Genomic DNA, 26907 nt, shown 5'->3' with positions numbered 1-26907 from the left:
TACTTGAATAAAAGTACAAAAGCATCAACATAATACTTGAAGTGCCCAAAGTAAAAGTACTCACTGTGCAGAAGGTTCCATTTAAAAATGGATACAAATCTTTTGAAAATAGCAGATCTACAAGCTCATATTGCATTGCGACGCATTGTGAGCGTATAGATCGTCTATTAAGTGTATACGTTATATATCCATGCAGATTGGACAAAATAAAAATGTATTCATTGATAAAAAGTATAGTGAGGTTTTAAACTCTCACCAAAATAGGTGATCTATTCTGCTATCCCCTGATTTCTAATGTCTTATGTTTGCCTATTCCCAGAATAGAGATGCTATAGGCTTCACGTGCATCTTAAGTTGTTTATATGAACGTAACATTCGACATAATTGGACACAGTATTCTTGCATGTTGCTCTCTGAATTATCGGTTCTCAAAGTGGGGTCCTTGGGGGTCCCCAGCAAAAGTAGTTCACGTAGCATCACAATCATTCTATCCACCTTATCCATTTATACGCTGGCCAATCAAAAACAGCAGATCTACAAGCTCACATCGCGTCACGAATGTAGGGAAGAGAGACTTTGTCCATTAGCAGATGTATAAGGAAAGAGTCAACCACAACTGAGGTCTTAACAGTGATGTATAGTAGCTTCATTGACAAGCAACAGGCTGGTTTGTCATGCATGCAAAACCTCCAAAACACCATCAAACATAAGAGGCGGAAAAGAAGCTGTAATCCTCGATCATGTAAATCATTATAACCCAGTGAAACATTTTCAGTAAAAATACAACAACGGTACAGTACTTATTCACTGTTAACAGAGTACAAGGGGTCCCCGCCAGCACAGTGATTCACAAATTGGGGTCCCCTGGGGACCGCCCCAGGGGCCTTTTAGGGGGTTCCAGGGGGTCACCCATAAATGCCCTTAGTAGTAGTGTTAACCAGTTGGTCTCGTACTCTTACCGGTATGTAACTCTGAGTGTACAAATGGAACCAATTGGGACCCGTTACACTATCATGGAGGTCCCGTGACCTAATGCACAACAAACTGGGGGACCTTGAAAATGATATTTAAAAAAAGGAAAGACATTTTTTTTTTAAAGTTTGAGAACCGCTGCTCACGCAGGCTCTCACTCACTGACACTTGACAACCATACAGGGACGTTTAAACATCTAACGTGATGAAGAATAATGGGTTTTTGCTGCACACGAAAACAGATGATTTGTATTAGGGAACTTCTTTTTTGTCTCTGACACCAAAAAGGTCTGGTTATTATTGTTGTTCTATTTTCGTGTTTTTTTAACGTCTACTAAATCACCATAAACGTACAATAAGACAAGACGGTCTGTTCTCAGTTTTGTGCTCTTTTAAAGAACACTAAGAACACTGAGTGTCCTCACCACACAGTGTTGTGGGCACAACATAAACACCAGTGCATTCCATTCCGAGACATTGCAAAACAGACCTTGTGTGTGTGTGTGTGTGTGTGTGTGTGTGTGTGTGTGTGTGTGTGTGTGTGTGTGTGTGTGTGTGTGTGTGTGTGTGTGTGTGCGGAGCGTGTCGATATATCCCGTTAAGCTAATCCCTCTCTCTCTCTCCAGCGCTGAGATCACTAACGCTCAGATGGCTTTCAATCTAGGAGGCCTTGACGGCATAAAAGTTTATAGAAACCGTTACCGACCGGGGGCATCTGTTGCATGACAACAGAAGCTGACGTCATCTGTGCCAGTATTGGAAGGCTTTTTCTTATTTTTTTACTTAAGTAAAAGTATACTAACTAAGTTCTGTATTGAAAATGTGACTTGAGTAGAAGTACAAAAGTAATGGCATCTGAAAATATACTTTTTTTCAAAGGTTTTCAAAATTTGTCGAAATATTTGGGAAACAGCCAGATTCAAGCTCACAACGCATCAACGCTGCTACAAGTTGGGACCCTTGTAGATAGGCTAAGTTTTTTAATAGTCCAAGTATAAAATAGGGCTTCATTGGTCAACGTAGCGTCGTAGCCTATGTTTTGTAGTAGAAGAATCATTAAATATATAAATGTTGCTACAGTAACACAACAAATAGAATAATTTATGGATTTGGCGCTGTGATCGGGAATATCGGTATCGGCAGATACTGATTCCAGTTGATCGGTCATCGGTATAGGCTTCAAAAAACGCAATCGGAGCATCTCTATATAAAGTATCAAAACAATGGAAAACACACACAAGTAAAGTAAAAACCTCATGATTGTACTTTAGTATAATACTTGAGTAAATGTACTTCCCACCTCTCGTACAATATAGGGGCATTTGTTTCAAGCAGAAAACAGAAGTTGACATAGCCACAGTACTTCTTCATTTGAGCGCACACAGACAGACAGACGATAACGTATGAATGCTTTCCTCTTACCAGTGGATGAGGAGGTCCTGTGTTTCCTATTAGGTAAACTGTGGATCCTCAGGCCTCATCAATCACAGGCGGGTCTGAAGAGAGGAGAGAACACAACACATCATCGTCATGCTCATCATCAGGGGCCTTAAATCACAGTCTGCCGTTTAACCCATTCACTCATTCACTGCCACAGTAAATACAAGCATAATACAACCACCGCCGCCGATGTGCTCATTATCAGACGGCACCATTTGTGTCTATACTCGCTCTGTGTCTCATCATGGGTGATGAGCTGTGGACAGTTCAGAAACCTGCCAGTCGATGACATCAGCATCTATGGGGATTCCAAGCTAATAGAAGGCTTTTCTCTTCCTCTAAAGTTGGAATGCTGAAATAAGAAGCCATTGTTCTTGCATTTAAAAAAAAAGAAAAGAAAAAAGAAAAACGATTAAATGACCAAACCTGCCTACTGTACCTGCGATGATGTCACTGGTAGGCAGGTTTCTGAACTGTGCACAGCACTCCTTCGAGACACAGAGTGAACAGACAGGAATGGTGCCATCTCATAACAAATATTGGTGATTATATGAATACACGCTGAAAAGAATGGATGAAGTTCTCCTTTAAGTGAGAAAAACAAATTGATTGTCTTTGAATTCAAAACCATGGGTGAATGTTTGTGCCTAGCTTCTGTTCCAACAGTGAAATGTGGATTTCCTAATGGTTCAACCACTCTCTGACTATTAATGCACTACTTAGCGGGACTACTGTATCTTTAACTCATTTATTTCTGGCTTTGGAACTCCCTTGTTAATACATTAGCATTCTGCTAGACGGTCTTGTTTTTCCCTCACACATGTCTGGCTTTCATTTTTGTGTGTAAGCATTAGTGGTGGACAAAGTACTAAACCGCAGTATTTGTAGGACTAATATTTTGAGATGGGGGTCCGCGGGGGTCATTGACATGAAAGGTTTTTCAGGATTTAGAATACATGTTTAGAATAGGTCTCAGGTCTAAAAGTGTTAAATACAGGTGAACAGAGAAGACGTCACAAACACGATGCGACACAAACGATGTACTGTACCCCCATTGATTCCGGATGGAGACCCAAATTCATTCGGGTCCCCATCCGGAATCAATGGGGGTAAATGTACTATAATACCTTTTTTTGTCTTAGGAATGCGAAAAATACAAAAGAAATATTATTGAAATCACGTCTCCATGGCGAGAGTAATCAATAGAAAAACAAGTCATTTTGGGGGTGAACTATTCCTTTAATTAAAGTCCACCAGCGCTATTAATGCACTATTTAGCAGTCCTGTATCTTTAACTGCTTTATTTCTGGGTTTTGGGAACTCCCTTGTTAATACATTAGCATTCTGCTAGACTGTCTTTTTCTCCCAAAGATGTCTGGCTTTCATTTTTCCGTACACATCTGCGAGCACATACAGTAGGAGGCAAAAGGAAAGAGACTGGAGCGATCTTCACGGGGCTACAGATTGCCCCACATTTAATTACTGTTAACGCCAGCACTAGCTAGCTAAATACGCCTCTATGATTTATGCATTCCCCCCCTCACCACCACCAACCGACTATATTTGAGTCAAATTAAATTAGTCATATGGGTTTAATTAACTAAATGTGATCAGATATTATAATTTCACACTTGGATATGGGGGGGGGGATGCAGAGTCGGGTACTTGAACACAAAGGAACGTGGCGGAGCGTTGTTCATTAGCGTCTCTGGAGCTCAGTCATACAGCGGCCGTTAGCAACGGCGCTCGGTGATCGCTGCAAATCACCACCAGCGAGTGTTGCCAGATTTTGCGACTATAGGTCCATGAAAACAAACCAAAAAGAAGCGATGCACAAGGTCATATGAGCATCGGATATTTGAAAATAGAAGATCTACAAGCTCACACGTGAAGTTTCCAAAAAATATCTTGATTTCATTCACATCACAACACAAATCTCGTATGGGGGTCACTGGTACAAAATATTTTCAGATGGAGGGTCCGTGGACAAATACATATTAATTTGGGGGTCCTTGACATGAAAATATCAACCACTGGTTTAACCCTCTAAGGCCCACGGTTGTAATATTACAACGTTTGTATTTTATCCAAAAAAAGGTTTAAATCATTTTATTTTAGCTCCCCCTACCACCTAAACACCACCATTGGATTCTATTGTTTAGTATTACAATGCCATTGGCCACAATATTTGCATATAAATACCCCCCACAGGGGCTGACATTCACACCCGCCACACCCGCTGAAATTCCAGAGTTTTGACGAACAACATCTCACTTTTTCATGGAAGCTATACCTCACAAAAACATAAGTAAAATGCCTGTACTATTTTTTTTGGTGATCATTAGAATGTCTAGAACATGTACATATGTCATTATTGTGAAAAATATCCCCCATATGTAAATTAGAGCATGATTTATGATTTTTGATTTATGGCTATAAAATCTTACAAAAACATTTTTTTGAAAAAAACATTACATTTTCCTCTTAATATGACTCCTACAACACCATCTGATTTTTTTCAATTTTTTATTTCAAGTATTTCTTAATGCGGGCCTTAGAGGGTTAAACAGCATTAGGAAACAAGCCCAAATGAGCAACAACACTTTAGAAACAAGCCCCAAAAACACACAACCACCAATATTTAGAAGCGACTGTAGAAAAAAACAAGCCCAGAGTCGCTTATAATAAGCGGACATGGCAACGCTGGTCACCACGTTTACGGCACACTCATGCTCCGTTGCATGGCAGTGTCGTGCGGCCCAAAAATTGCGAACCTATACAAACGGCGGGCCGGCTATGTCCGGCACGCAACTCTTGACGTACGCCGAATTATAAATCGGGCTTTGCACAGAGCGAGGTTTACTTTTCGCTTTCACCTCTAAATAACCAAGCTGTGCTTTTAGACGACTATTATTTCCTTGTTCCCAGATACCACTGAACCAGAGAGCAAACATAACTAAGTCCACTCATATTTTCCGGGGAGCGGTGCACACAGTGCACTCAGCTCATTACCGTTATTGCGGGCCTCGGAACTTCAATAATGAAAAAAGCTGGGGAAAAAAAAAACTAAAATGTTGATTTTGTCAAGTTCAAGTGCGAGTCATTATTGTCCCAGAAAATGGGTCTGCATCAATGACACCCAAATCACTATAGTAACACTGCAATAACAAAGAGCTCATATATACAGGAAAAATACCACTTGCACGAAGTGGATAATATAGATGCATGATTTATTTTTTATTTTTTTTATCCAGTGTGTTTTCCTACCCTTTATTTATACCGGGGAGGTTTGCTGAGCAAAGTTTTTTCAGCAACGCCCTGCTTCACAATCATGCACACATTAGAACATGGGTTGTGAGCTTGTAGATTTGCTATTTTTAGAGCGAAACCAAACATAAATTAACTTGGATCTCTTCATAAGATATTAGATTTTATTTGTTCACAAAATTGACAATATATTTACTGTATAAATTTAGGCACCATAGTTTAGTTTTTATTTCGTTTTTATTCAGTTTACAGCAGTGAAAAAAGGTAGTCGACGAACACCTTTCGCCCAGCCCCACAGGAGTAGTTGGGGGTTCAGTGCCTTGCTCAAGGGAACAGTGTTGTGGGAGGGGTGAGTGTCGATCGGGTGTCGCTCTCCATTCCGACATGTCGCCACTCCGAAATTGACTTCTTATTGTCGGAGTGGCGACACTTCCATAGGGGTTAAGTTTAGGGTAAGGGTTAGAGATAGGGTTAGTGTCGGAATGGAGACATGTCGGAAAGGAGACATGTCGGAGTGGCGGGGTGTAACCGTGTCGATCATTCACTGCCGGCCCGGGGAATCAAACCCGGGAACCTTTCGGTCACAAGCGCATGTAATGCCCGGGAATGGGATTCGAACTCGGGGCTCTCGCAGGGAAAGTCCAATATCTTTAACCACTAGACAAAAGGGATATCCCAATGGACCAGGTGAGATATTAGACGTTTACTGTGAGTCATCAGGCTGAGGCAGTGAGTCATTCTGCTAACCTTTTGACCTCCTCCTACGGGAAAACCAGATCCGGGTCAGGGTACCAATGTAACACCCGGGATTCAAACCCGGGTCTCCCGCAAAGTCCAATATCTTTTTTTTTTTTTTTTTTTTTTCCTAAATTTTTATCCCACGATTTTTGTAACCCATTTTTTTTTCACCCGGTGCCAATTGCCTAAGCTGTGATCCTGGGCTCTACTCTCCCTCTGCCAACCTGGGGAGGGCCCCGAACTGAGCTCATGCTTCCTTCAATGCATGAGGAGTGAGCAGGCCGCTTCTTATCACCTGACAGGGGGAGCTTCCCCGGTTGGACGTAGCGCGTGGAAGGAACACGTTATTCCAACCAGTTCCATTCCCCTCCATCAGGCGCCCCGGCTGGCCAGGGGGAGGCTTTATAGAGACCAGGATTACTGCATGTTTTTGTGAGGGTATCAACCCTAGGAGACACGGGGAGAACATGCAAACTCCACACAGAAAGGCCCTTTTGCCAACCCCACCTAGGGTGTGGGCACTGATGACGCGGAGGAGGGAACACGCCCCCAGCACCCACAGTGTCCCCCGGCGGGAATCGAACCCAGGACCTTCTAGCTGTGAGGCGACAGCACTACTGACTGCGCCACCGTGCCCCCAAAGTCCAATATCTTAACAACTAGACCAAAGGCTCCTCTAACCTTTAGGCCAGTGGTTCTCAAAGTGGATTCCATGGACTCTGTGGGTTCCTTTAGGGAGGTCTAAATTGGCCCTTACAAGTCTGTAACTCTGACAGTGTACAAATGGAACCAAATGGACCCGTTCCATTTGTACACTGTCAGAGTTAAGGGGAAACCTTGAAATCTAAAAGTTTGAGAACCACTGCTTTAGGCCACTGTTCACCCACACACCCACACGGTACAGTATATCACATTTATAGTATTCATTAGCGCGCTCACGTCCACAAAGGTCCTAATTCTGCCGCATATATTGGGGTCTAGTCTAGCCGGGGTGGGTTTTCACTCTTCAACGACCTTATCTGATCTGCCCCAGGTATTCTCAAAGCGTTCGCATACTCGTGCCGCTGACTACCAGCCAGAGTGGCGCGCGCAATATTTAACACAAGGATTTATGCCACGCACACCCAACAGAAATATTCCAGTCAGGGTCGCAGGCTAAATAAATAATCCTCACTGAGTGAGAGAGGGAGAAAAACAGAGCGATAACGCCGACCCGCGGTTATGAAACATGAGGCGTGCGTGTGGCATGCTCTCCCTCTCTCTCTCTCAGCGAGAGGAAATATGGCCGCCGAGCGGTCAAAGCGCCTCGTGACACGGGCAGAATTATCAGAGAGGAAAACAAATGGAAGCACTGATTCACTGCTTGTTTATTTACGGCCCTCTCAGGAGGAGAAATAAATTCCCCCGTTTGTGCTTTGTTTCCCCCACCACGGCACAACAACACACACACACACACACGTGCGCGAGCGAGCGAGCGTATTACAATACGTGTGAGGACGTCAGCCTTTTAGGAGGCCGGTTTTACAACTTGTGGCAAATATTTGTCGTTTTAACTAGAGACGTTGCACGACACAAGCAGTGCGCAACCAAGTATGAACCAGGCATGACCCAAAAACAAACAATTTATCTTGTGAGGACCAGGAACATTGTCCTCACAATGTCTTATTACTAAGTTGTAGTTATACTACACTTGTGGGAACATGTCGTGTCGGGTGGAAACCTTGTATGTCCAAAACTGTTAGTCTACTTTTCAGGATTTAAACCAGTAAGACTCCCTAATCTGGCGACCGTCAGGTCACATGTATACACAAATAGGCCTGTAAGTGTCATTGGTTCCTGGGCCTGATGGTGGCGCTAAATGGGACAGATCCATGTTGATGACTCTCGACATACTGTGTACCGCTTTGCGTGATTTGAGGGCAAAATGTGTAGGAGCAGTGTCCAAAAATGTGTTTTGCAAGAATCTGCCTCATGGTGGCGCTAGAAGAGGGGCATGTGAGAAATGAGGTTGTGGTTTGGCAGCCAAGGAGTGTGTGTGCAAAGTTGCAAAGGCATGGATAAGTGCAACGGTGGCGGAGATATGAGTAGGGCAAAAGTGTGATGTGACGTGTCGTGACAGACTGACTGACAGACAGACAGCCGGTGGAGGTTTTGATAGCAACTGTGACCTGACGGTCGCAGTAAAGTAGAAGTTGCAGATACAAGCTCAGAGGATCTGCTACTTCTGATGCTTTTGTGTGCTGCCATGTGATCAAGTATGGCATTGATTAATGAAGAAACAACAAGTTAAAATACGGAGATAAGAGCTTTCTGCCTGACAGCAACAATATCGTCCTTGGAAACCTTGTACTGTATGTCCAAAACCGTTTGTTTTTATCATTTTAAAAATGAACTAAACTAGTGAAAACAGACGATCTACAAGCACACAACGCCTCGCACCGCGAGGCGTTGTGTGCTTGTAGATCTGCTGTTTTCACTACTTTTGTGCGACTGCCTCGTCTGATGAAGCAGGGCTTTACTTTGCGAAAAAAAAAACGTACAAATTTGAAACTTGGAGATACGAGGTTTCTGCTCGACAGCAACAATATGTTCCTCACAAGTATGGTAATATATGTACACAGAACACACACACACACACACACACACACACACACACACACACACACACACACACACACACACACACACACACACACACACACACACACACACACACACACACACACACACACAGTACACACACAGTGCACACACAGGCATGCGTGCCTTACATCTGGATTCATCTCCATTGGGCGTTATCACAGATGTCATTAAACGTAGCAGAAGGCGAGATTCACGCAGGAGAGAGGCTGCCATCTGAATAATTTATTCAAGGCAGCATCCATCCACTCTCTCTCTCTCTCTGCACAGGGATTTCTCCTTTCAATGTTACAATCTCTTCCTCCCTGTATCAAAATGGGAGAGCACTTTGGTTGTGATTTGCCGGATGCGCGGACGGTCAGCGCAAAAGCCTTGTTTATACGTTAGTTGCGTGCCACTGTCAGTAAATAGCAGATCTACAAGCTCACAACGCGTCACTAACGTGACGCGTTGTGACCTGGTAGATCTGCTGTTTACTGCGCGCAACACCAGCATGCAGGCTTTAGTGGGGGGGCTTGCGTGCATGTAGGGGGCTGGGGGGAAATGTATATCAAAACAGATATTTAGACCTAATAACTGACTTAATCTTGTAGTCATCATGCAGTAGTAGGTTGATCGAATAATTGAGAAGTGGGTTTTGTTTCAGGTTAAAACTAATTCTTATGTCAATGAATCGACGTGAGAAAAAATATATAAATACACTAATCTAATCGATTAGTCTGAATAACCACTAATACCCTGTATTACAAATATAGTGAAAACAGCCAATCAGAATCATCAGATTGGTTATTTACCCCCTTTTTTATAATCTCTCTAATCTAATCTGACATCAAGCTCTGACTTAACCGTGACAGAATGCCTTTTATGCCCATGTATGGAGTTCCCTGATGTCATCAATATTAAGCCCATATCTAACAGGACGTCATATGGGAATGCCCATACATGGAGGCCACATCGGCCACATACTGTACCACACTAACAGAATCCATATATGGGCAAGACAGATGGCCAAGACAGCCCATATCTGTGTGGCTGGTTCTACCGACAGGGATCTCCATGTATGAGCATAAAAGGGATTGTATGTATGATGTCAGATGTCATAGACGTCATAGGACTTTCACATAACGAATAACTGGGTAAGCATGTTTGGGATCTCACAGCAAATCTCCATAGTACATGGATCTCCATATATGGGTACCAGGGGTCTCCATATATAGGTAACTGGTCCGATATACATCACTGGACAGATGGCCAAGACATGGCTTAGGGCGAGGTCGCATGTTACGCATCTCCATTCAGAAACATTGCCATTCAGAAGATTGACTTCCATTATTCTAAATGGAGGTGTCACCTAAACCTAACCTTAACTCTAACCCTAACCTCAGTGGGGGTATTTCTGAATGGGGATGTTTCTAAGTGGGGGTGTTTCTGAATGGATGTCTGCCGCCTGCGTCTTACTTGTGTAATGTACTCCACTGTCTGCCTGTTTTTGTTTTCATAATGTGTTTCTGTGGGGACTGCGGATGTAAATGAGCTTGTTCTTTACGTTGCATCGTTACGTAATGTCCATTAATATGCCGTGTCCCGTCTAAACAAACAAGCAAAGTAAAGTACGTGCGGTCGAGGTAAAAGTTAGAACTAATGGTGATATATTGGCTGGAAGTCACACCGCCCGGGCTTAGTCAGCGCCGCCCCGAGAAGCGAGCGCGCTGCCATTCCCATCCATCAGCGCCACAGCAGTGCTGGTGGTTGTTTGCAGGGGCGTCACAAGGGGGGGGGGGAAGTGGGACTGAGTTACTAGGGCCCAAGGTGGAGGGGCCTTAATTTTTTATACTTTAGCTATTGAAAAATATCATATCTACAAGCTCACAGCGCGACACTGAGTTTTTGAAAAGTCGTGAGAACGTGTGCAAATCTTTGAATGTGTGTATTTTTTTAAGCGAACATTTGTAACTCACATTTTGCTTCTGGGGGGTCCCTGGAACTAAATATTTTGAGACGGGGGTCCGTGGCCAAATACATATCATGTTGGGGGTCCTTCACATGAAAAAGTGTGAGCACCACTGACATAGAAACATAGATTTTTCAACAAAAGAAAAAAAAAACTTCAAAGACATTTTCACGATAAAAAAAAAAATAGCAGATCTACAAGCTCGCAGCGCGGCACAGAATGCCGTGCTGTGCGCTTGTATATCTGCCGTTTTTCAATAGTTAAAGCACAAACTAACGCAGTGAATCCTTGTTGTAACCCAGGGCCCAGAAGTTGGTTGCGACACCCCTGGTTGTTTGTGCCGTGCGCGCACTAGCAGATCTACAAGCTCGCAGCGCGGCACTCGGTGCCGCGCTGTGAGCTTGTATATCTGCTAGTGCGCGCACTATGGCGTACAGTATGTTTACCTCAGTGGGGGCTGCCGGGTCTGTGGGGGAGAGAGAGCAACGACAGCAGCGTGTGTGTCTCTCTCTCTCTCTCTCTCTGCTTATTAGACTGCTTTTGAAGGACACAGAAGGTTCTAGACATTACTGACTGGGGGGGAGCCAGATGTTTTAGGACCGCAGGACGGAGATACGGGGGACAGGAGAGAGCGAGAAGGACAAAAACGAGACAGGGAAATGACTAGCAAGTGATTGATGCTATGCTAGCGATAGCTACAATGTGTCTTATATGCATATACCCTTGGTCACTTGCTCTCACGTTTGTGTTTCTTACGTTTGGTCTTTCTCATCCACAATGTTAAAGTTATACTATGCAACTTTTTCAATTATCTCATTTTGTGCTCCTGAAATTAACGGATTAAAATGTCCAGCGTGCCTCTCGCTTTCTCCATAAGCGGCCAGTCTCTTATTTTGAAGGCCAGAAGTCGATTGCGTAAACACTTCCGGTTTGACGTCATCACGTCATTCACCGGAATCGCTCGTCGTCAACATGCCGTTGTGTAATGGCGGATCGTTGCTTTTCAACATGTGTTTTATTAGCGAGAATCTACTGCCATCCTCCCCTTTGAAAGTGTTGTTTGGAGATAATGGACATTAAAGATGAGATTCCCCGTCTGCCTCAATGTTATGGGATTACTATTTTGTGCACGTGGATCCGTGATGATGATGAATCGGCAAGGGCGATTGTGCCAGGACCTTCCGCGCAGCTACAGGGTAGGAGAACCGCCGTTACAGTAATAGAGTACTTTTCACGAGTATTCTCGGGATTGGCTACAAATGAGTTAAACAAATCTTAAATTTGATCTAACTATTACATCGCTAAAGTTTTAGAACACCCACTCCGTGAATTTCAGCCCCTAAAGCCTTCTGTAAATATGTTTTCTATGATTCTGTCCGGGGACCGGATTTTGCGGCAAAATTACATCATCATACACTACCGGCCAATCACAGCGTGGATTATACACTGCCGGCCAATCACAGCGCATCTTGCTGACTTCTCAGGAAGAAGCTTGCCTCAACATAACAACAGCATATACTCAGGTGAAGGAGTCCGTTTCTCCGGAATGCCTGGACGCACGGAAACCAGGGACCCCTCTAAAGATACATCTCGGCGAGGTGCAGGCGGACGCGGTGGTCTGAGGCCCGGTCCGTGGCGAAAAACAGCCGAAAAAGCAGACGCGACCGCGGTTTGCTATACCGCTACTGACCACTAGTTGAGCAACTTACACAGTATAGCTTTAAGAATGTGATTTAGATAGCACGTTGTTTACAATGGTGGAAAAAGTAATGTTTGGGGTTATATAATATTTCCAAAAGCATTTGAGAGAAATGGACAATTCAGTTAACAGAATTCCCATTCAGCGCTGCTTTGTTTTAATATCCTTTTGTTTATGGCCTAGGTGACCTCCAGGTGAGTCATGGACTCATGGTAGCTCACCATGCCTGAGCTCAACATTCATAGGTGGGTAAAAGAACAACAGATAGCAGGTGTCTGGAGGTTGCAGTTCAAATGCTCATTAGTATCAAATCTGCAATGTAGAAATACTCTGTTATAGGCATTCCTGTATTCAAAATGTACTTGAGTGAAAGTATAAAAGTATTGGTATATTATATATATTAAAGTACCAATAGTAGAAAGTACTCATTCTGCTGTAGAAGTAAGTACAATATTTGAATCCGAGATGTAGTGGAGTAGAAGTAGAAGTGTTGGAAATTGTTAGTTACTTTACACCACTGGTTGTTTATATTGGACAGATGCCAGCAGGTTCGTTGGTTACCTGGTGTCCTACTGTATCGTTTCAAATGTACACAATGTTATTTAGATAGTGTGTTGTTTCACTTGGTATCCTCATCTCTTTGAAGGCCCTACAGCAGGGGTGGGCAACTTTGATGATGGTGAGGGCCACTATATTTCCACCTTCACTCCAGAGGGCCACATTGCATATTGCTACGTCCTACTTTGTCATTCTAGTATCTCATACAAAAGAAGCAAAAATAGCAGGAATCCTGAATAATGTTTTTGTTATTTTTTAACTGGAATCCTGAAAAGTAACATTTTGATTTAATTTCAAACACATTTAGTATATTCATGTTGACTCTATGAACCTAAATACAAATACCTACATTGGACATAAAAACAATACATTTGAATACTACTATACTAGTCATTAAGCTACTAGTATAGACTGACGGAATTAAAGCAAGTCATGTTTGGAATTGTAACAGCTGAAATTAATAATATATCACCAGCGGGCCGCATTAAGTGAAGTTGCCCATGTATGCCCTACAGTATGTGGTTATCTCTGCACTCTGCATAGTATTATTTATGTGGTTGTTTATTGACTAGAGTTCAGTAATATAGTCTCAGAGAGACGAGAGCTAAGAGGGAGAGGAGAGGAGCACTGTTGCCATGTTTGGATATTATAAGCGACATTGGGGTTGTAAAATACTGGTAGTTGCGGTCTACAAGCACACACCGCGCCACCATGCGACGCGTTGTGAACCTGTAGTTCGGCTATTTGTGTGTGTGTGTGTGAGTTTGTGCTCATATGGCCCATCACAGTCAATTGTTTTGAAGCTTGTTTTCATAGACCCGGTTGCTTGAGTCTCTCACGGATAAATGTGGAGAGGAGGGAGAGAGAGACTAGAGAGTTTACTTCTAGGCTTTGGTCCATGTCCCCAGCCTGTGGGCCTCAGTGGGACTGTGAGGCAGAGGGAGAAGTGCTTCAGCGAGGGCTCTCAGGTCATGTGTGACAGAGAGGAGGACACAGAGCCATAAGCCAGCGGCAGGCAGGCTCACAGCGCAGCACAGCGCAGTGCAGCACAGCACAGCACAGCACAGCACAGCACAGCACACAGCACAGCACAGCACAGCACAGCACAGCACAGCACAGCACAGCACAGCACAGCTCTGCTGTCGAGCTGAAACCTCCCAAATCCAAAATGTTAATTTTGGAGTGGAGTTAGGAGGTTTTGATCGAAGGGCTTTTTACTACTTTTCATTGGTTCAATATTATTTTAACCTACACACAGACATAAAGGGTGTTCAATAGCACATATTTATGAAAAAAGAGATGGCTAATCGGGTGGAGTTAGCTGGTTTGGCAAAAAGTGTGGAGTTAGGAGGTTTTGTCCCAAGCACTTAGTTTTTACTACTTTCCATTGGTTCAATATTATTTTAACCAACACACAGACATAAAGGGTGTTCAATAGCCCTGATTTATGCCAAGACAGTGACGACATACTGTATAGGTATTAGGCAATATTTATTATTTACTTGAGGGGTAATGCACTCATGTGATAATAGGGACAGTGTGGACAAACAGCCCCCCTGTGTTTCCCCCTCTCTCATCTTTGCACGTGAAGTGTGTGTTTTACGAAGGGAAGAGGGAGAGAGAGAGAGAGAGAGAGAGAGAGAGAGAGAGAGAGAGAGAGAGGAGGAACAAAGAAATATAGACGGCGATAAGAGTGATTTCTTTCACGTCGCGGCAAACATTCTCCGCGGAGCACGTCGCCCCGAGGCGCCGCTCCACTTCTTTTTTTGTTTTCACGAGAAATCTGCTGCTGCTTGCGACTGTACTGAAAGGAGCGACTGTACTGAAAGGACCCCCAAAAAAACGTTTGTTAACAGCCTGTAACGTTCAATGCACGGCGATGTTTCATTCACTGTGTGTTCCGTTGCGTCCCTTGTGTTTGTTGCTGGTGGTTGATCCTCTCACGCGTAGCTACAACCCACCACGGTAATACCTGCCGTTTTGCTGTGTTTTTGATGAAACCGCGCTGGTAAAGAAGGCCTCCCCCCCCCCCCCCCCTCTCTCTCTCTCTCTTTCTATTGCCAAAGCAACCGAGGAGAGTTTAAAAGGGAATGGTGGGCTGAGAGTAGGAGGATGAGACAGAGAGGGAACACAGTGTTGTATTCTGGCTGCGTCTCAGGGACTGTGCTGGAGGAACAGGTTATGTGAGGATATACTCTCTACTCTACGTGTTGTGTATCGCTGCCTTAAGGACACCTGTGCTGGTGCTGCTGCTGCTGCATCTGTGTGCCCACAACACTGTTATGCCCACGTTTGTTGCAGGCAGAAAACAGCCAAATGGTTGGAAGAAGTGCTCTAGGGATCATGGGACGATAATTGTTAGTATAGTTTAGCGTGATTTGGGTGAACTATCCCTTTAAACCCTCTACACTTGGTCAAATGGATGCGCAAAGAGTGCATTAGCTATAATCTTTTATGTTATATGTTCAAAAATGTAAAAAAAATTGTGGAAATAGCCGAAACTAGAAGTGCACTCTTTCGAGGCGCCAACTTGCGCCATGGCTTACTTGTGCGCCAGCAGAGTGCGCCACAAGGTGCGCTCATCACTGGCATCACCAGGAATGCTGGTACCTCATTGGCTGTTAATGATGACGTTGCTAGAAATGCTGGTCCCTGATTGGGCTACGGGCTTAAACACGGGTAGACACCGACATACGTACACACGCAGTACTTGCGCGCTATGCTGGCGCAAGTAAATAGCTGGAATATTTCTGCTATTTGCACTACGGTTTTAAAATGTTTCAAAATGTCTGAACTTCACATGGGAACTATTATGACAAAAACAAATAATTACGAGTATAAAGTATCCCCCAAAAATGGAAATAAAGACAAATTAACCTCACAATTGTACTCAAAGTACACCCGAGTAAATGTACTTCCTCCACCGGAAGCAGGAATGGTATAGCAGCACATTTCCCCGCATCAGAAAAGCACGCCAAGCAAGCGTCTAATTATCCGCCTACCACTTCCCTTCGTCCTGTTTTGACACGGAGGCCTTTTGCGGGATTATTGCTGCCAAATTTAAAGACAAAGTTAAAGACAACATCTGTCACATTTTGACTCGATGGCATCGTTGCTGTCGGGCAGAAACATCTTATCTCCAAATTTTTACTTTTGGTGTTTTTTTTCCCCTGGAATTAATGCCCTACTGGAGGGGAACGCCTGATGGAGGGGAAAGGAACTGGTTGGAATAACGTGTAACTTCCACGCGCTACGTCCAACTGGGGAAACTCCCCCCCCTGTCAGGTGAAAAGAAGCAACTTGGACTCCTCATGGGTAGAAGGAAGCATGAGGTCAGTCCGTTGTCTCCCCTGGTTGGCAGAGGGAGTGTAGCGCCCAGGATTACATTAGATAATTGACACCGGGTGAAAAAAATGGGTTACAAAATTGTGGGTTAAAAAAAAAGTTACAAAAATAATACGGAGATAAGAGGTTTCTGTGCCGACAGCGACCGAGAAAACAGCGAAAGCGTAGCTTCATCCGGGCTAGCTAGCGCTGGCCCGTTCTGTCCTTGGAGTTATCCATCCATCACCCAGAGGGCCCGGCGCTGTCAATTACCCGGAGGAAAACACCATTAGAGGGGCTGAATGGGACGGAGAGCCGTGGCAGGCCTGACATGACTGTGTTACATGATTACACAACCTGTTGGCCGTCCGCCTGTCAAGTGTCTCCCGCTCTCTCTCTCTCTCTCTCGCGCTCTCTTGATGAATGGCTGTAATATGGCGCGCATCACAATGCGGCTCGCCACACACTCATTAATGGCTCCTCATAATGCTGCGCACGCCGCTTCCACGTATGCCGCGGCACAATGATGCACACAGAGACAGAGAGAGACAGAGAGAGAAAGAGAGAGAGAGAGTTCATGAATACGGCAGCCTTGTTCCCGTGTCGCCATTCAACACAAATCAACAGCGACGACAACAAAAAAACAACAGCGACAATGTCCCTCATTTGAATAATTTTACAAACGTTTGTGGCACGATGCCAGATTCACAGTCACGCTTTGCTCTCTCTCTCCCTCTCCCTCTTTCTCTCTCTCTTTTGAATGAATGATCAAATGAATGAAGGAAAGAGGAGGAACAAGGGGCGAGGAAGTGAGAGATCATATGAATCAAAGTTGTTTTGTGGTGTGACGTACGTGTTTTGTTTGATTGGCTACACGCTTGGTTTTGTTCGCATTTGCATAGATAATCAAAACCTGCGAGCAGCGCGGCACGCGCACACGTGACAGCAAGTACAACACGGATACTTGGAGAGAGAGAGAGAGAGAGAGAGAGAGAGAGAGAGAGAGAGATAGAGAGAGAGAGACCAGGTCTGTTATGGGGATGAGATTTTACGCATTCTGAAGCTCAATTTGATTGCGCTTTTCTCCGGCGGAACCGGAGGATACGACGTCTATCAAAAGACACTCCAAACTACTTCACTCTCAACTGTGACAAACCGACAAATTTGATTCCCATTTCCCATACAGTTTGCCCCTGTGAGGTATGGGGCTAGAGTTAGCTTTAAGTTGGAAAGTTAAGAGTTGCCGTATATTCTGGGAAATCTATAGGGAGGGAACAGTCAGCGGCTTTAAGGCAAGAAAAGTGAAGTATTTTTTACCGCAGCACTACTGACCGGTTCGGAGAGGTTTGCTAAAACAACCATGACCTGCTGGCCCCGGCCACATTAGATGGAGTATTTATGGCTCTGTCAGACTTTAGTGTGCACTGCAGTACCCAGCGGCACATTCACTCAAGCACCGTGCTTTACTTCTAATCCACTACAGTACATCTCAGAGGCAAGTATTGTACTTTTGACTCCACCGTCTACAATTATTTGAGACCCTTTTAATCCAGAGAGATATACAATAAGCAAGGACAGTACAAGGTAATACACCAGTAAGACTCCCTAATCGGGAGATAAGCGACCGTCAGGTCGCCTACACAAACTTTGGAAGGCAATCGTAGCCAATCAGGAGGGAATATGGGAAATGGGACAGATCCATGTTGATGACATGACTCTAGAGATACTGTGTACCGCTTTGTGTGATTTTAGGCCATAATCTGTAGGAGCAGTGTCCAAAAATGTCTTTTGCAATAATCGGCCTGATGGTGGCGCTAGAAGAGGGCCATGTGAGAAATGAGGGGTGGAGGTTATGGTTTGGCAGCCAAGGAGTGTGTGTGTGTGTGTGTGTGTGTGTGTGTGTGTGTGTGTGTGTGTGTGTGTGTGTGTGTGTGTGTGTGTGTGTGTGTGTCTGTGTGTGTGTGTGTGTGTGTGTGCAAAGTTTGGCATGGATAGGATAGGGGCAACGGTGGCGGAGATATGAGTAGGGCAAAAGTGTGACGTGACGTGACTGACAGAATGACAGCCGGTGGAGGTTTTGATAGTAACTGTGACCTGACGGTCGCAATCAATACATCAACATCAAAACATCAAATGCATAGAAATAGTAATCCAAAAAAACAGAGGTAGACCAAGAAAGTAGATCAATAAAGTAAAAAACAATCAAAACATCAATAATCTGTACATGGAATACACACTATAGCTTCGATGTACGATAGGATGCCAAGTCGAAAATGGCCAGATATCGGTCTATATAAAAAATGCTATCAAAATGACATGTATGGTCATTGAGGGTAGGTGCTACGGTAAGTGCTAAGAGGCTAAGGAAGAGAGTCTTCAGACTACGATGGAAGCTAGGGAGTGAGTCTGCAGTTCTAATTGCAGACTCAATTTGAACTGCAGACCCAGTTCATTCCACAGTTTGGGGGCCATCGTTGGCGGCCATCGTTGTCGTTGTCGTTGTTTTAAGCAAGTTACAAGTTACTTTCTTTTCGGCTGTTCGAAGGTGTGGCATCGCCATGCGCTGTGAGCTTTTAGATATGGTTATGTTAGTACTAGGCCGACTTTTATTTGGTACCGTACATATATTTTGATGCCAATACCTTTCCCCAGCAGTACCTTGGTGGGAAGCATCAACCTGGTGGAAGGAAACCACTATGACAAACACATTCTTCACGTGCACATCGTCTCTGTCCGGTGGAAACCTCATATCGTCGTTGTTGGGTGGAAACCTCGTATCTCCAAGTTTCAAAAGTGTACGTTCCTTCGCAAAGTAAAGCCCTGCTTCATCAGACAAGGCCGTCGCACAAAAGTAGTGAAAACAGCCGATCTACAAGCACACAATGCCTCGCCGCCGTGTGCTTGTAGATCAGCTGTTTTGATAAATGATAAATACAAAACGAACAGTCGTGGACATACGAGGTTTCCACCCGACGACGACGATATTGACTGCGCCGTAGTCAAGTCATATATTTTGTTGCATTCCCTCCTGCTAATATCGCATGCTCTTTTCTTTCTCTAGCAGGGCGTCTTAAATAGAGACAGCTGTTGGGAGGTTTTCAATTTCACCCTCGCGCTCACATGTGTGCCAACGCTTTCCCAAGGCCTGGTGCAGCGGCGGAAAGTACTGAGCAGCACACTGCACCTGCACACTGTAGTGTGTGTGTGTGTGTGTGTGTGTGTGTGTGTGTGTGTGTGTGTGTGTGTGTGTGTGTGTGTGTGTGTGTGTGTGTGTGTGTGTTTGTTTGTTTTATTATACTAGTGAGGACATTGTACCATTGTATATGGTAGAATTTGAGAAATAGACCAGACATTTATCAGTTAGTTTTTTAGAGATTTAGAGATGAGAGTGATGCCTGACTTATATTTTAGTTGTATCATGCAACGAAAAATAGCTAATCTGCATGCCCCGCGACGCATTGTGGGCTTGTAGATCTTCTATTTTTCCGGTTAAATCATAAATACAATTTCAGGGCGATTCACAAACGCCATTATTATTATTCTTAAAGATATTCTTAGGGGGTTTCATCCTTTATTGATAGCACATAGGGTAGAGAGAGAGAGAGAGAGAGAGAGAGAGAGAGAGAGAGAGAGAGAGAGAGAGAGAAAGAGAGAGAGAGAGAGAGAGAGAGACAGGGAGTGACACGCAGCAAAGGTCGTTGGGGAATCGGGATTCGAACCTGTGACGCACTATTAGAGGCTATATGTGGTATGCGCCTGGACCGCTAGGCCAGAGGATGGACCATGAACGGCATTATTCCACTAAAATGTCGCAAGTAAAGTACTTAAAGGTAGGGTAAGTGATTTCACTTAAGTTTCAGTTTTCATGTAGGTGACAGACGATCACCTACATGACCAATCATGATCAACTGGGGGCGGGCCTTGGTGCGCATGAGATCCGCCCCCACTCGACCATGATTGGAGGAAGGCCACACTCCATCCTGATCGGAGCAAACCCTTAGCCTAGTTCCAGACCCTGAATCGCGAGCCACACCCCTTAAAATGTTTGTTTTGGCGATTCAGGGGTCTAGAATTCCTCCCAATGAAGAGGCCTGCCTCGGTTGAAAATCCGATCGGCGAATCAGCGTCGTGAATCAGCGTCTTGTGATCAGCGTGGGTGGGGGTTTCCCAGAACTCATGTGTGTTTCCAAGTAAACCAGCGCCGCCGCCGTACTGTACCGCGCATCACGTCGTGGTAAAATGCGGTAAATTGTGGTAAAATGCGATCGTATCGATCTCGCTATGAAACATCAGTAGCAGGCATGTTATGTTGTGTTTGATAACTAGTTCGTAGTGCTCCTATTCTGCCTGTTTCTTTTGTTAGCAAGTAGCACTAGCAAGCAACAGGCTAGCCACTAGCCAGCCATGCACACATAACAACACTACTCATGTGTTGTCAGACGGTGAACCAATCGCTGAAGACTGCCTCTTTTTTGGCAACGCCCATCCCTGCTATCGCCTTCGGTGGAAGTGAGTTCAGACTGAATAATGGAGTGAAACGAAATGTCAATTCAGGCTGAGTGTCAGGCTAGCAAAACCTTTCTCCTCCACCCAAATTGAAACTGCTTTTTTCTCCTCACTGGGGATTAGGGATGGGTATCGTTCACTTTTTAATCGATACGATACCTTTTTCGATACATGGGAATCGATACGATACCTTTTTCGATACCATTTTCGATACTTTTTATTTATTATTATTATTATAATTATTATTTTCCTTTTTATGGGCTATTTTAGACGTTGGATCATTATCATAACTACCCGTTACCCGTTACCCGTTCAAAGATATGAGCTCTGAAATGATGTGCAGTGTGTGGGTTATGGGGTGTGCACTCGTGCACACAGTATATGAGGGATGGAAAGTAACTTTAACTGGTGCTTACATGATAATATGTAGGAGCATCAATGTAAGAAATACCCGTTTCGTTTAATGGCTACAGAGATACTGTGTACCGATCTGCATGATTTTTGGACAACATCTGTAACAGGGCCAGACAACCCCCCCCCCCCACCCCCACCCCACCCCCCGCGCGCCACACACACACACACACACACACACACACACACACACACACACACACACACACACACACACACACACACACACACACACACACACACACACACACACACACACACACACACACACACACACACACACACAGCTGGTTAAACATGTTGCCTCATGCTAGATGCAGAATAGATATGCCTCGTGCTAGATGCAGAATAGATAGTAGATACACCAGAAAAATGCTAATATACAGCATACGATTTGTGAAAGTGACAAACGGGCTTCACAGTTATGTCAGGTGTGTTCATATGCTAATGGTGATGCGATTTCAGATCAATTGCTCCAGCCACTGAGGAGAAACACTGTTACAGACGGACACTCAGACAGACGGACGGACGGACAGACATTCGGAAAATTATATGTTTGATAATAAACATTATAGGCTATTCTCGGCTATTTTCACAGTAACGAGTGTAGCCTACTAAAGCAGTCATTAAACTTTCAGTAGCCCAACTGTTACAGATGCGACCGGCAAGGGGTGCATTCAAAAGTATCGAAACAAGGTATTGTTCGTTTTTACGTGAACCGATACTCGATAGTATCGACGTCAGTGAATCGATACCATTAAAAGTATCGCCGACGATACCCAACCCTAGTGGGGATAAGGCTGAAGTCCAAATATGGACCAAACACTCTATAGTAACTAGTACTATGAGAACATAGACCCATTTTGTTATTATTTGAATTAAATTAATTCACTTACCCTACCTTAAAAATGTGTGTGCGTGTGTGTGAGAGTACGCCTGTGCCTCTGTCCATGCATGTATGTATGTACGTACGTACGACGTACGTAAGTGTTGTTGCTTCACAGCTTGAGCTTTTCTCATTTTGAAATCCAACACCTGCAGATGCGTCTTGTAAACTGGCATCCTGCTGCTCCTCTCCTCTCATTCAGAGGGGACCAGTGAAACAAAGCAATTAGCGTTGGGCTCCTCTGCATGGGTCTGTGCGCCGAGCCGCTGTAATGGCTGTGTGCACGCACGCGCGTGTGTGTTGGAAACACACATGTGCACGTGCGATTTTATATGATATTATCGTCCAAATGTCCAAAACGGTTATTTTCCGGGATGCAAATTGAAATGCAGCAAAAGCGTTTCCAGCTTGTCGATCTGCTACTTTTGGTGATTCTGGGTGCGTTCGGAAATGCGCACAGGGTGTGTGCTCAGTGTAGTGGGCGGTGACGTTGTAGAGTGCACTCAGTGTGGCTTATTTACGAACGACCAGTTAACCCTGCAAGGCCCTGCGTTGCTTTTTGGCAAAAAAAATTAAATCATTTAAAAAAAAAATGTTATTATTAGTTTTCCTTTTCTTTCATCACTTTAACATCACTATTAAATCCTTTTGTTTTGTATTACAATGCTATTGGCCACGATATTTGCATATAAATACCCCCCACAGAGAATGACATTCACACCTCCCAGAGAAGTTGAAATTCCAGCGTCTGGACGAACAACATCTCACTTTTTAACTGAAGCTATTCCTTACTAAAACATAAGTAAAATGCCTGTAATATTGTTTTTCGTGATCATTAGAATGTCTAGAACATGTACATATGTTATTATTGTGAAAAATATCCCCAAAATGCAAATTGGAGCATGATTTATGATTTATGGCTATAAAACCTTACAAAAACATTATTAATTTTTTAACATTACATTTTCCTGTGATTAGGACTCCTACAACAGCATCTGATTTATTTATTTTTTTGGCCAGTAGAAATTAATTTGGGTCTTGCAGGGTTAAGGTTTATATTGAAAGTTCATTTAATTCATAACCTTGGCCTTCCTGCTGTTAGTTTACATGTTGACGCGTGTGTAACAATAAACCCCTAAAGGACCTATCAAGCCGCAAATTGTGCATTTTTCAATAATCGTCTGCATTGTTCACAGCTGAGAAGCGCTCGAGACACGGCCATGAAAACCAACCAATCAAAACACCGCACTGACGCACCACACCGCCAAACCATCTTCTGAGTAGGGTCGTTCGGTGTGTGCACTCAGCACACCCCGTGTGCCGTGCACTGGCTTTCCGAAACGACAACGCACCAAGTGCACCGAATAAACGAACGACAACATGGCACACCAGTGCGTTGAGTGCGCATTTCTGAACGCACCCTCAGTGTGATGCTGTAGTATGATCTAGAGCAGTGGTTCTCAACCTTTTCAGGCCGCGACCGCCAAAATAATCATATTTTAACAGGGGACCCCCCATCCTGATGAGCACTTGGAATTGTAAGAGTTGGCATTACATTTAGTTTGACTCGATCTATTCCATTGTGAAACTAGCCGATCGAATGCTCAGAAAGCCTCGCGTTGCGAGGCGTTGTAAGCATGTAGATCTGCTATTTTCACAATCTCAGCCTCTAATATTTGACAATTTGACCAATGTTTGACCAGAGGTACTAAAAAGGTCTTTAAAGTCCTTAAATTGTCACATTAGAAATGTGCAGATACCCTCTATACTCTAAAACTTTGTTGGTTTGTTTACTGTTGAGTGAGAAAACAATGTTAACATTTAGCTTAAAGGAGTAGTTCACCCTCAAAATGACTTTTTTTCAATTGATTACTCACGCCATGGAGACTCGAGTTCAATAATATTTTTAGTTTTTTGTCGCATTCCTAAGACAAAAATGTGATAACAATGAATTGACCCCCATTCGTTCCGGATGGGGACCCAAATAGATTCGGGTCCCCATCCAGAATCAATGGGGGTAAATTTACTCGAATACATTTTCTTAGGAATGCAACAAAAAACAAAAAATAGTCTAGTCTCCATGGCGTGAGTAATCAATAGAAAAAAAGTCATTTTGGGGGTGAACTACTCCTTTAACATCTGGGGACCCCCCAAAATGATTTGGGGACCCCTCTGGGGGTCCCGACCCACAGGTTGAGAACCAGTGATCTAGAAGGGCAGTTAAAGTTTGAATTTAGAGATACCGGTGAGAGGTTTCGATATGAACCAACAAGGAACCGTCTCTTTTGTATCAAATCCAGTGTTGTTCTCACCCTGAGGAGAACGATTCACAGCCCTTTCCACAACACTCGCAATTTCGCCATAACCCGACAGAAACCTTGTATCTCCACATTTCAACCTTTTTCATGTGAATGTCAATGTCCTACACTTCATCACACGAGAGCGTCGCAGAGCTCACGTGAGCTCGCACAGATCTGCCAGTTTGGGACATATGAGGTTTCCACCCCGACGGAGAGACGACGTCCAAAATAGAAGGGGCCACGGGTCCTGTGTCAGCAGGACAACCTGTTGACACGGAGTGAATTTATGTGCACACACGCGCACACGCACACACACACACACACACACACACACACACACACACACACACACACACACACACACACACACACACACACAGTGCCACAGTAGTGTACTGAACTGCAGCAGTGGTTCCTTATAACAGTGGTTCTCAACCTTTTCAGACTGCGACCCCCAAAATAATCATATTTTAACTGGGGACCCCCCCCCCACCAACCCTGACGAGCACTAAGAGTTGAGGCATTACATTTTGTATAACACAGTTCTGGCGTTGTGAGCATGTAGATCTGCTATTTTTCACAATTTCTGCCTCTAATATTTGACAATTTGGCCAATGGTTAGTTTGTCATTTGAGAGGTATTAACTCAATCAGCGCCTTTCACGGGATGTCGCGTGAAAAGTAATAGAGTATCTATAGAGCCATTCACGCGATGTCGCGTGAAAAGTAATATATTACTGTAACGGCGAGTAAAAATACCTAGTACAATGGCCGACGCTCCGGAGACGAAATCCACGCTGATTTGTCATCATCACGGCTCCACGAGCACACAATAGTCATCCCATAACATTGAGGTGGACGGCCGATCTCATCTTTAATGTCCATTATCTCAAAACTACACTTTAGAAGCTAGGATGGAGGCAGATGCTCGCTTATTTTACACAGTTATAAAAGCTCCCGGTCGGCCATTACACAACTCCACGTGGACACGCATCGGTTCCGGCGCACGATCCGATGACGTCAGACCGGAAGTACTTCCGGTCTAGACTTCTGGCCTTCAAAATAAGACAGCGGCCGTTAATGGGGCCGGGAGGGGGCACTCTGGACCCCCTAATCCGTTAATGTCCTGGGCTCAGAATGAGTTAAAAAGTCCTTAAATTGTCACTTTAGAAATGTGCATATACCCTCTATACACTTACACTTTATGTTGGTTTGTTTACTGTCGAGTGAGAAAACAATGTTGCACATTAAGCTAATCGTCTGGGGACCCCCCCCCTGGGGGTCCCGACCCGCAGGTTGAGAACCACTGCCTTCTAATAATGCTGCTGATCCTGGGTTCCAACGACGCGGCCCCAGAATACCAGAGCCCTGTGCTATTCTCTCCCTCGCTCCCTGAACCCTGCTAATTGAGAACGGCTGTGGTGGCAGAGAGACACGGCGACAGAACCAGAGAGAGAGAGAGGGTGGGGGGAGGGGGGTGGGAGGTTTTTGTGTGAGAATGGGGAAAAATAGCAGGAAGGAATGAGGGAATGTTAAGAAGCACCGCCACTGGTACCGTTACGGGACCATAGAACTGAATGTACAGAACTGGTGTTTACGTCCTTAGCGACGCCGTGTTTTCCATCACTGAAAATTGGAAGAAAACACCATCCATCCGCTAGAAGAGGGCCATGTGAGAGGTTGTGGTTTGGCAGCCAAGGAGTGTGTGTGCAAAGTTTGGCATGGATAGGGCCAACGGTGGCGGAGATAAGAGTAGGGCCAAACGTGTGACGTGACGTGACAGACGGACGGACGGACAGCCGGTGGAGCTTTTCATAGTAACTTGCGACCTGACGGTCGCAATTAAGGGTCTGGGCAATTGACCCAAAAATATATTTAGAACCTCTAGTCGACTTGATTGGGCTAATGTGGTTTAACCAATTAATACTCTACAATGATGGAGCTTGCACGAAAACTAACTTCACCGACACACGGATAGACGGAGGCCTGTCACAATTATTACATAATCACCCAATTATTTACCCTTTTGGGGTTCTTGTCGCTATGTACAGTATATAGCAGGATAATGTTTTTGTAATGTTTGAGTAAATGAGAACCACTGTGATAACAGCAGGTAGGCAGGCAAAGAGACACGTTAACCCATTTAGAACGGGTACACATTATAGTGTATTATTATGTTATGCTTTAACTATTGAAAAATAGCAGATATACAAGCT

At 44.3% G+C, this 26907-nt stretch overlaps 1 protein-coding gene across 1 annotated transcript in view; it reads right to left on the bottom strand.

Annotated features, from left to right (window-relative positions):
- Nucleotides 1-26907, bottom strand: part of zmiz1a (zinc finger, MIZ-type containing 1a) — a 223293-nt gene that overhangs the window by 183478 nt on the left and 12908 nt on the right. Inside the window, exon 2 of the mRNA XM_080740460.1 lies at nt 2395-2468. The gene's annotated coding sequence lies outside the window, so the exon portion shown is untranslated. The remainder of the gene's footprint in view (nt 1-2394; nt 2469-26907) is intronic.

The sequence above is a fragment of the Nannobrachium achirus genome (assembly GCF_963921795.1).
Source record: "Nannobrachium achirus genome assembly, chromosome: 13".
Taxonomy (NCBI): Eukaryota; Metazoa; Chordata; class Actinopteri; order Myctophiformes; family Myctophidae; genus Nannobrachium; species Nannobrachium achirus.
Note: the sequence above shows the minus strand (reverse complement) of the source record. Positions and strands in the feature narration are given on the sequence as shown.